This window comes from Tauraco erythrolophus, chromosome 3 (assembly GCF_009769465.1).
Source record: "Tauraco erythrolophus isolate bTauEry1 chromosome 3, bTauEry1.pri, whole genome shotgun sequence".
Classification (NCBI taxonomy): domain Eukaryota; kingdom Metazoa; phylum Chordata; class Aves; order Musophagiformes; family Musophagidae; genus Tauraco; species Tauraco erythrolophus.
This window is the reverse complement of record NC_141467.1, coordinates 104,264,312-104,274,358: the sequence shown is the minus strand read 5'-3', so window position 1 is coordinate 104,274,358 and position 10,047 is coordinate 104,264,312.

The following is a 10,047-nucleotide window of genomic DNA, read 5'->3' as shown; positions in this document are numbered from 1 at the left end:
GAACATAACCCCCATTTTTAAAAAGGGGAACAAGGAAGACCCGGGCAACTACAGGCCGGTCAGTCTCACCTCTGTGCCTGGCAAGGTCATGGAGCAGATTCTCCTGGGAACCATGCTAAGGCACATGGAGAGCAAGGAGGTGGTGGGTGACAGCCAACATGGCTTCACCAAAGGCAGATTGTGCCTGACCAACTTGGTGGCCTTTTATGATGGGGTGACAGCATCTGTGGACAAGGGTCGACCAGCGGATATCATCTACCTGGACTTGTGCAAAGCTTTTGACACTGTCCTGCACGATATTCTTCTCTCTAAACTAGAGAGGCATGGGTTTGATGGATGGACCACTTGGTGGATAAGGAATTGGCTCAATGGCCGCACTCAGAGAGTAGTGGTCAACGGCTCGATGTCCAAGTGGAGATCGGTCACGAGTGGCGTCCCTCAGGGGTCCGTGTTGGGCCCGGCCCTCTTCAACATCTTTGTCGGTGACGTGGACAGTGGCATGGAGTGCACCCTCAGCAAGTTCGCTGATGACACCAAGCTGTGTGGTGCCGTCGACACGCTGGAAGGGAGGGATGCCATCCAGAGGGACCTGGACAGGCTGCAGAGGTGGGCCCGTACCAACCTCATGAAGTTTAACCAGGCCAAGTGCAAGGTCCTACATCTGGGTCGTGGCAATCCCAGGCACAAATACAGACTGGGCGGAGAATGGATCGAGAGCAGCCCTGAGGAGAAGGACTTTGGAGTACTGGTGGACGAGAAGCTCAATATGAGCCAGCAATGTGCTCTTGCGGCCCAGAAGGCCAGCTGCGTCCTGGGCTGCATCAAGAGGAGCGTGGCCAGCAGGTCGAGGGAGGTGATTCTCCCCCTCTACTCTGCCCTCGTGAGACCTCACTTGGAGTATTGCGTCCAGTTCTGGAGTCCCCAACATAAGAAGGACATGGACCAGTTGGAGAGGGTCCAGAGGAGGGCCACGAAGACAATAAGAGGGCTGGAGCACCTTTCCTATGAGGACAGGCTGAAAGAGTTGGGGCTGTTCAGCCTGGAGAAGAGGAGGCTCTGGGGTGACCTTATAGCGGTCTTCCAGTACCTCAAGGGGGCCTACAAGAAAGATGGGGAGAGGCTGTTCAGGAGGGCCAGTTGTGATAGGACAAGGGGTAATGGTTTTAAAATAGAGGGAGGTAGATTCAGGTTGAATATTAGGAAAAAATTTTTTACCATGAGAGTTGTAGAACACTGGAACAGGTTGCCCAGAGAGGTGGTGGGTGCTTCATCCCTGGAGACGTTCAAGGCCAGGTTGGATGAGGCCCTGAGCAACCTGATCTAGTTGGAGATATCCCTGTTCCTTGCAGGGGGGTTGGACTAGATGACCTTTGAAGGTCCCTTCCAGCCCTAACCATTCTATGATTCTATGATTCTATGATTTACAGCAGATAGTCTTCTCCTGATGTGTTCAATAAGCAGTGACTGCAAAGGTCCCTTGCTAGTGTCACCGCAAACGGGGACAGAAACTCTAACACAATTTGTAGTGTTAGAAAGCATTGTCGGGTGGTCTGCTATTCACTTTTCTATTCTAGGTAAATCATTAACTTGTTCTAAAGGATGGGGCTTTACAGATGTCACAACAGTAAGCACAAACTTAAGGCTTCCATTGTGTCAGCAATCAGTAGTCATCAATCTGGGTCTTGGTTTTAGGCAATACTAGCAGATATCATCTTCTTCTCCCAGATGTTCATATTGTGTCCAACCAGCCAACTGGGGTAGTCACTCCTGGAAGAAAAGTTGCTCCTTCTCAGGCCATCAGGATGCAGATGACGAAAACAGAAAGGCTATGAAGCTTCAAATAACCAGATGTCTAGCAGGACTGGCTATGCTCTGCAGACCTAGGTCAAACTTTCAGTTGTCCTATGAACAAAATATGCTTGTCCATGAACAGTGGGTCCTGACAGAAGTCCTCTTTGTGTACTTTTTAGCAAGAGTGTTTTAGCACACAGTTGCTAATTCTACCTCTCTAATTCTGCCCCTCTACTCTGCTCTCGTGAGACCCCACCTAGAATACTGCGTTCAGCTCTGGAGTCCCAACACAAGAAGGACATGGAGCTGCTGGAGTGAGTCCAGAGGAGGACCACGAAGATGATCTGAGGACTGGAGCACCTCTGCTATGAAGACAGGCTAAGAGAGTTGGGGCTGTTCAGCCTGGAGAAGAGAATGCTCCGCAGTAATCTTATAGCAGCTTTCCAGTACCTAAAGGGGGCCTCCAGGAAAGCTGGAGAGGGACTTTTTACAAGGGTGTGCAGTGATAGGACAAGGGGCAATGGATTTAAACTGAAAGAGGGGAGATTTCGATTAGATATAAGGAAGAAATTTTTCACATTGAGAGTGGTGAGGCACTGGAACAGGTTGCCCAGAGAAGTTGTGGATGCCCCATCCCTGGAAGTGTTCCAGGCCAGGGTGGATGGGGCTTTGGGCAACCTGATGTAGTGGAGGATTTCCCTGCCCATGGCAGGGGGGTTGGAACTAGATGATCTTTAAGATCCCTTCCAACCCTAACCATTCTATGGTTCTATGATTCTATACTGCTTTGGGTGACAAAACAGAACATGTATCTGCCCAGAAATCACTTCATTTTGTGATCCGGTATCACTAGTTAAAAGCAGAGATGAAGATAGATTTCCTTTCCAGCTGTGAAGAGGTCCATGTGCTCTTAAAGCTTTTGTATCTATCTGAGATAGATAGGCTGCCCAGGGAGGTGGTTGAGTCCCCATCCCTGGATGTGTTTAAGAATAGGGTGGATGATCTACTTAGCGATATGTTTTAATGGGGATTAGGGATGGTTGGACTCGATGATCTCTAAGGTCTTTTCCAACCTAGAAATCTATGAATCTGTGAATCTATGAGATGGAGACACCTGCACACCAGCAAGTAGTAGCAGTGGAGATGTGAATGTGTGTCCCACCAGGTCTCCAGCATCTGCTGTAGATGGTCACAGGTTTCCCCTGGACCCTGCACCAAATAATCCAGTGTCCTGCAGAAGACTTGGCTGCCTTTGGTAATCTGAGGTTGCATAAGGTGCCAGAAAAACATCTTTTTTAACAAATAAGTCTTTGGTTCCTTTAACCAAAATCAGTTCTGCTTAGTGATAGGAGCATCTCTGAGAGGAGAAAAGGCAGCAACTGGTCTCAGAAGATTTCTTCTTGTTCCTGCTGAATGACCTCATCTTTTCTTTCTCACGGAGCTCAACCAAACATTGGTGAGTTTAAACCTTTCTGTCTTGACCATTTCCATACATCTCTAGGGTTGTGATCTTCCTCCCAACTCCTCCTTGCTTTACTCTTTCTCCTCTTTACAATGACTTCCTTTCTGCATGGACAACCTTCCAGCACACCTTTCCCAGTAGGTTCCCAGGTGCATCTCTTTAAGTAAAACTTTTATTTTTTGGTAAATGACTTCCAGAAGGAATGTAACATGAAGAAGTGATTATGCCAAGGAGGAGGAAAGAGTATACGTGGAACTGGTCTGCAGCGGCTGTCTGTGAGGCCTCTTTGTGGGCCATGAAGTCTAAAGAGTCTTTTTTTTTCTAACAAGCAGATGAAACCCCAGACAGATGTTTAACATTCAAATGAAGCAAGTCTTCATCCCTCTGCTTCTAGCAGACATGAGTGTGTGCACATAGATAAGAGATGAGCTAAGGTTCACAGCTCATTTGTGGAATGACTCATCCCTTTAATTACATCTCTTTAATTACAAATTAGCCTCCTTGACCTTTTCTTCTTACTTTCTCCTGAGTGCCACGGCACAGTCTGATCTCTGTGCTGCCAGAAGCAGAAGTGAGCGACGTCTCTTGGTGGAAATGCTGTTTGAGCTGTGGCCACACAGTCATCTCCCTTAATCCCATGAGTTACACCAAAGAAGCACCTTCTTCTTGAAAAGATCTTTGTGACTTAGGGCTGAAAAACTTGGAGACAAATTTCACCACTAGACCTGCAGAAGGAAGAAAAAAAGTCTAGCAAATGAAGATACTCAGATTTGAGCATAAAAACTTTAAAGTCTGGGAATATTGAAGATCTAGTGTTGGCATTCCTGGGCTCATTTGCTGTTATGCTGTCTCTCTTCTGAGGTCCTTGAAACTCTAATGAAAGAAGTGACATTACTCTGACACAGAGCTGGAATATTGTAAGGTTTTTCAGCATGAATATTCCAGCAGTAGTGCTTCTTGGCAAGAGCAGACATGGAATCCAACCAGGAGACCTCTAGAAGAGGATGGGTAAACTGTTTCTAAAACTGGCAGAAAGGAATATAGGAACTGGAGTTTACCTGTGAACTTCCTTTAGAGCATCAAAGTCTTCAGGAACAGAAGTTCCTAAAAAGGAGAAAAACATTATTTGAAGCTATTTGCCTTTATTCATCAGTGAATTTTTGAAATTCTCTACCCTGCTGGAGTGTTTGGAATAACACCAGATTCGCCCACTCTGTGCTGACATTTAACTCATCCCATTATATGTATTACGCCACCACTTCAGCTTTATCTGGGATATAATGTAAGGAACATATACACAGATTTAGAAAAGTACAAATTCGTATATGCTTATTTATAACAGTACATATATTTATAATTATCCTCATTGTGAAGAAAGTTAAGCACACAGTAGAACAACAATGGCCTCTTCAACTGTATAAAAATGCTATGAAAATCTCTTTCCTCCTCAGTGAAAAGTTTCCCTAACTGCTCAAGGAAAGTTGCATTTATATTTTTATATTTAAAAAAAAAAAAAAAAGTGGAAAAATTGGAAAGTTTTGTTTCTAACAATTGATTCCAGCTTCACTGAAGAAGAAGGTGTAATGTTTTCTGTAATGTTGAATGATACACGCTGTTCAGGACAAGACTTAATTTTAATCAGGCTTTTTGGTTCAGCTCCCAGATTTTAAAACTGAATTATTTTTTTCTCAATTCCCTTGGAAATCCAAAAGCATCACTTGTTTTCAAAGCTCCAATGGCTCATCTGTATCACTTGCTGGAAAACAGGACTTAACATCTCAGGTAGGATAAAGCTCCAGTTTTATGGTCACTCCTAATGGAAGGAGAGCTGCTCCCTTCCTCAACCTTCTTTGACTTGAGAAGCAGGACATGGGGCTTGGAAGGGTACCAAGGCTCATGTAGAGACAAGGTGATATATTTGCCCCTCAGATGCTCTTTCAGCATCCAGGCTCCAGCGTCTAAGCCCACAGCTGCAATGCAGTAGGGAGGTGGAATTTATGGGCCGACTTAGAATCATAGAATCATTTAGGTTGGAAAAGACCCTTAAAGATCAGCAAGTCCATCTGTAAACCTAAGACTACCAAGTCTACCACTAAACCATGCTGCCAAGCACCACATCTACACATCTTTTAAATACTTTCAGGGATGGTGACTCCACCACTTCCCTGGGCAGCCTGGTCCAATGTTTGACAACCTTTTCAGCAAATGAATTGTTCCTAATATCCAAACTAAACCTCCCCTGGTGCAACTTGAGGCCATTTCCTCTCATCCTATCACTTGCTGCTTGAGAGAAGAGACCGACACTCATCTCACTAGAATGACCTTTCAGGTAGTTGTAGACAGCTATAAGATCTCCCCTCAGCCTCCATTTCTGCAGGCCAACCAGTCTCAGTTCCTTCCTCAGCTGTTCCTCATAAGGCTTGTGCTCTAGACCCTTTGCCAGCTTCATTGCCCTTCTTTGGACATGCTCCAGCATCTCAAGGTCTTTCTTGTAGTGAGGGGCCTAAAACTGAACAAAGTATTCGAGGTGCAGCTTCACCAGTGCTGAGTACAGGGCGAAAGTAGGTCATAAAGTAGACCCAGTCATCCCTGAGCTTATGGTGGTGAAGGGCTTGCATCACCCTCACAGAGTGGGAGCTGTGTGGATTGCCATCTGAAAAAGCTAGAGTAAAGAGAGATCGTAAGGAGATGGCAAGATGAAAGACAACACTATTTGGAAGGAGTTTCTTTGGGAGGAAAAACAAAGGGTGGAGGAGGGTGAGAAGCTGGGGTGAGAGTCAAAGATCCCGCCAGTGGAACATGGCCAAAGGGGTAAGCGGGAGAAGGTTTCAGAGGTTCACACCACATTACTGCAGATTTTCTCGTGATGAGAGCTGAGTGAGGTGAACGATTTTCCATGAGCTTGCTTTCTGTTCTGCTGTTTGCAAACGTCCTCACCACTAGGGTGAACGAAAGACTGAGGTGAGGTTGGTTGGCTATGCAACTGAAACCATCCCACACTAAGTGCCAAGCAGATGGGAAATAACTCAGTGTTTACCAGGAAGCAAGTGGGAAATTCCACCTTACATAAGAGGCCTTTTGCCATCCTCCAGAGAGCTCCTCATGACCTACTTTCCTTGGGATTTTCACTGGAACTACTCAAAGAACTTCACACACATGTCTTGATTTTCAAGTTGAAAAGAAAAGAACAGGAACCTTGCTTTCTTCCTTACTGCACATTGCATAAAGCTTTAATAGCGAGTAATAGCTTACATGGGTTTGATTTTATTACACTTAAATGGGTAATTCTCATGTCTCCAACTGTGCCCAAGAGGACTGAATAGAACAGAAGTGACTGTGCCATGGTACAAATGGGTCTTTGAATTCCTCTTAGATTCCCATGGCCTGGATTGTATTTAATAAGTCATGCACAGTAAATAAAACCAAGAGACGTGAGGAGATTCATTAATACTCGCAAAGCACTCAGGTGCCACCTTTGTGAATACCAGAGGAGAACACTGCAGACGGAGTATGGGAAAAAGTGCCCTGCTTATGTCTCTGCCCCTCCCCTTACTCATTAGTGAAGAATGTTTGCTACCACTAGAGATGCTTAGACACAGCTAATGAACCAAAGCAAGCCATTTCTAATTTTATCTCTGCTTGCTTGTGACAGGGAGACATAGGTTATGTCTGAAAGTCGTGTCCTTAGCCCGGTCTTTGATGATGGTTTGTACCATTACAATGTCCGTTGGCTGCAGGGCAGAGATTTCTTCTGGCATGCCTCAAGCTTTGCCACAATGGACAAGCCAAAGAGCAATGTGATGTGAACACTTTGGGTGGGCAACATGGGGACTGTTCAGCTGGTCATTTGGTCGAGATACACAACCGTGCTGGCTTGATGATAGAGACAGCCTGGAACTCTCATGTCCCATAGCTATCCTGGAGCTATTTTCACTCTACTCCTCCCTTTCTGGGTGATGAAGAGTATGGACACCTCTGAAAGGAATATCTCCTATGCTGTCCCCATCTTATTGCATCATGTTTCAATGTCTTGTTAATATTCTCATACTTCATCCAAATTCCACCCCTGCTTCTTAATATGTCCTTACTGAATTCAAGGCTAGTGAAGGCAATCTTCTCCTCCCTTTCACCAGCATCTCTCCAAAATCATAGAATCATAGAATGGTTTGGCTTGGAAGGGATCTTAAAGATCATCTAGTTCCAGCCCCTCTGATATGGGCAGGGACACCTTCCACTAGACCACATTGCTCAAAGCTCTGGCCTTGAACACTTCCAGGGATAGGGCATCCACAAGTTGTCTGGGCAACATGGTCTAGCACCTCAACACCCTCATAGTGGAGAATTTCTTCCTTAGATCTAATCTAAATCTACGCTCTTTCAATTTAAAGCCATTGCCTCTTGTCCTATCACTACACTCCCTGATAATGAGTTCCTCCCCATCTTTCTTGTAGCCCCTTTAAGTACTGGAAGGCTGCTAGAAGGTCTCCCTGGAACCTTCTCTTCTCCAGGCTGAACAACCCCAACTCTCTCTCTTCATAGCAGAGGTACCCCAGCCCTCAGATCATCTTTGTGGCCCTCCTCTAGACTCACTCCAGCAGCTCCATGTCCTTCTTGTGTTGGGGACTCCAGAGCCCAATGCAGTATTCCAGGTGGGATCTCACGAGAGCAGAGTAGAGGGGCAGAATCACCTCCCTCGGCCTGCTGGCCACACTTCTTGTGATGCAGCCTGGTATATTTTCATAGTTTGAATTCAGCTCTATATACCTTCATGGTTTGAATAGCTACCTGCAGTGCCCCTACAACCCGTGAAAAATATCCAAATAACCTACCTCAGACAACCGTGATTTCTTATTGTTCCTTAGACAAAGCTACGGAAATTTTCTAGGATACTCGGTAGCATCAGTAACATCAACTGCCCTGAGCTGGGGACCTGGCTTGATGGGACAGAGTGTTGACCTTCCCACAGATGATTTGCACAACTCCACTCTAACAAAGTGGTTGCAGTTACTTAAGATCAGATATTGGAGCCTTTGAAGTCCATTTAGCAAGGCAAAGAAGGAACTGCACTGTCTCCTTTAACACTTTTAAACAGCTGATATGTGACTGCTGACGACTGAATAAATTGTTAACTAATATGCAAATCGGCGGGTTTCCTAGAGAAAAACACACCTTGAAAACCTTGTCTCGAGGTGTTTGCAATGCATGATGTGTGCTTTAATGTTTGCAACACATTTCATACCAGCAGTCATCTGCTCGCCCTTTATAAACACAACTGCTGTTAAACTGTGACCTGTTTCACGCTGGCTTCATCTACAGCAGTAAATTAAATAGTGTCAGGGAATGTTGCTAGGGGCTGGAAATTGAGTTGTTTTTTGGTTTTTTTTTTTTTTTTTTTTATCCCATTGGATTGCTAGCATCCTCTTGGGCCAACTAGCACGCTCCTCAACAACTCCTGAGCATGAGTGGGGACTCGCCCAGGGTCAAGGACTGAATGCAGTTGCAGTTTAGAAATGACCACGTAGTTTTGGAGGGTAAGAGAGTAATAGTGTAGATGTGGCTTGTTCCATGCCTGGCAGTCTCAGAAAATATTCCTTAGTTGAAAAATACAGAGGAAGCCATTGACTGTTAAGTAATAGCTAGAGGGAGGGAACTGAAGGCAATAAGTTCAAGACCTGGATCAGCTTCAGAGTTGTGGTCAACATATCAAAAGTCCTATTGTTTCAATAGTGACTTCTGCTTGACCATCAATCCCGTGTTTTTCATGGGCTATCTCATTTCCCATCCTTTCTCTCGTGTTGATTTCCCCAACTGGGACGTGTCAGCTGCCCAGATCACTGTTATTAGCTACATGCAACATCTGATTCTGTTACTTCTTTTCTTCTCACAGAGATTCCTGAAGATTTCAGCTTTTAAATAGGAAATATCTGAGAATCCATGAAGCTCCTGGGACAAAGGATGGAGTGCTTTGTTTACTATTATTGATATTTTGGAGCATTAGGATGTCAATGATAGACAGCCAACATTCAGAAAGAAAAAAAGAAAAATCATGAGTCTCGTATGGAAACCTCTCAACAAAAATCCAACTCTAACAGGTTCTTTCTTCCCATGTCCGTCTGCATTTCCCTTTGTCCCATGGAGCAAACGTTCCCGTGTGTCCTGCACTGTTCTGGGTGGTACTTCAGGGAGATGAAATTGCTTCATCAACATCACTGATGCCCTAGTTTGCAAAACAACAAGAGATTTGCACTTATTGAGATTGCAAAGTTACCGCTGGGATTTTAATTCCCTATTTTTCTCCTGGTTAATGGAAATTTGGACACTTCAATCCCTCAAAGACTTCTGCGATTCTTCCTTCAGTGTTTTATATGTCTCAACAGTATGCGTGGGGCTTCCAAAACATGCAGTAAATCAGCACCATCCTTGAAGCACTTGCAGCAACTGAAGGAAATGCATCATGGCTGCAATGTATTTATTGTCCTAATTTAAATTCTGCCAGACTATATCAGTTTTACCACTTATACATCATCAGCTTCCTACCAGCCTCCACCGCCTTACATGACCATTTGCAGCACCTCCAAGATTACAACAGCCAATTGGAGATGTGCTAAGGGTTCAATGTACCACCTCATGTCCCTCACGTAGCCCAACCTTGGTACTTGGATTCAGCACTGCAACTTCTCCCTTGATAACGTCGCCTCTCCCACAAGGCTCTGGTCCAAGACTCTCTAAAGTACCACTTGCCACAGCCGTGTTTCTGTAGATGTTGAAAGGCACACAGGGAACTGAATCATCGT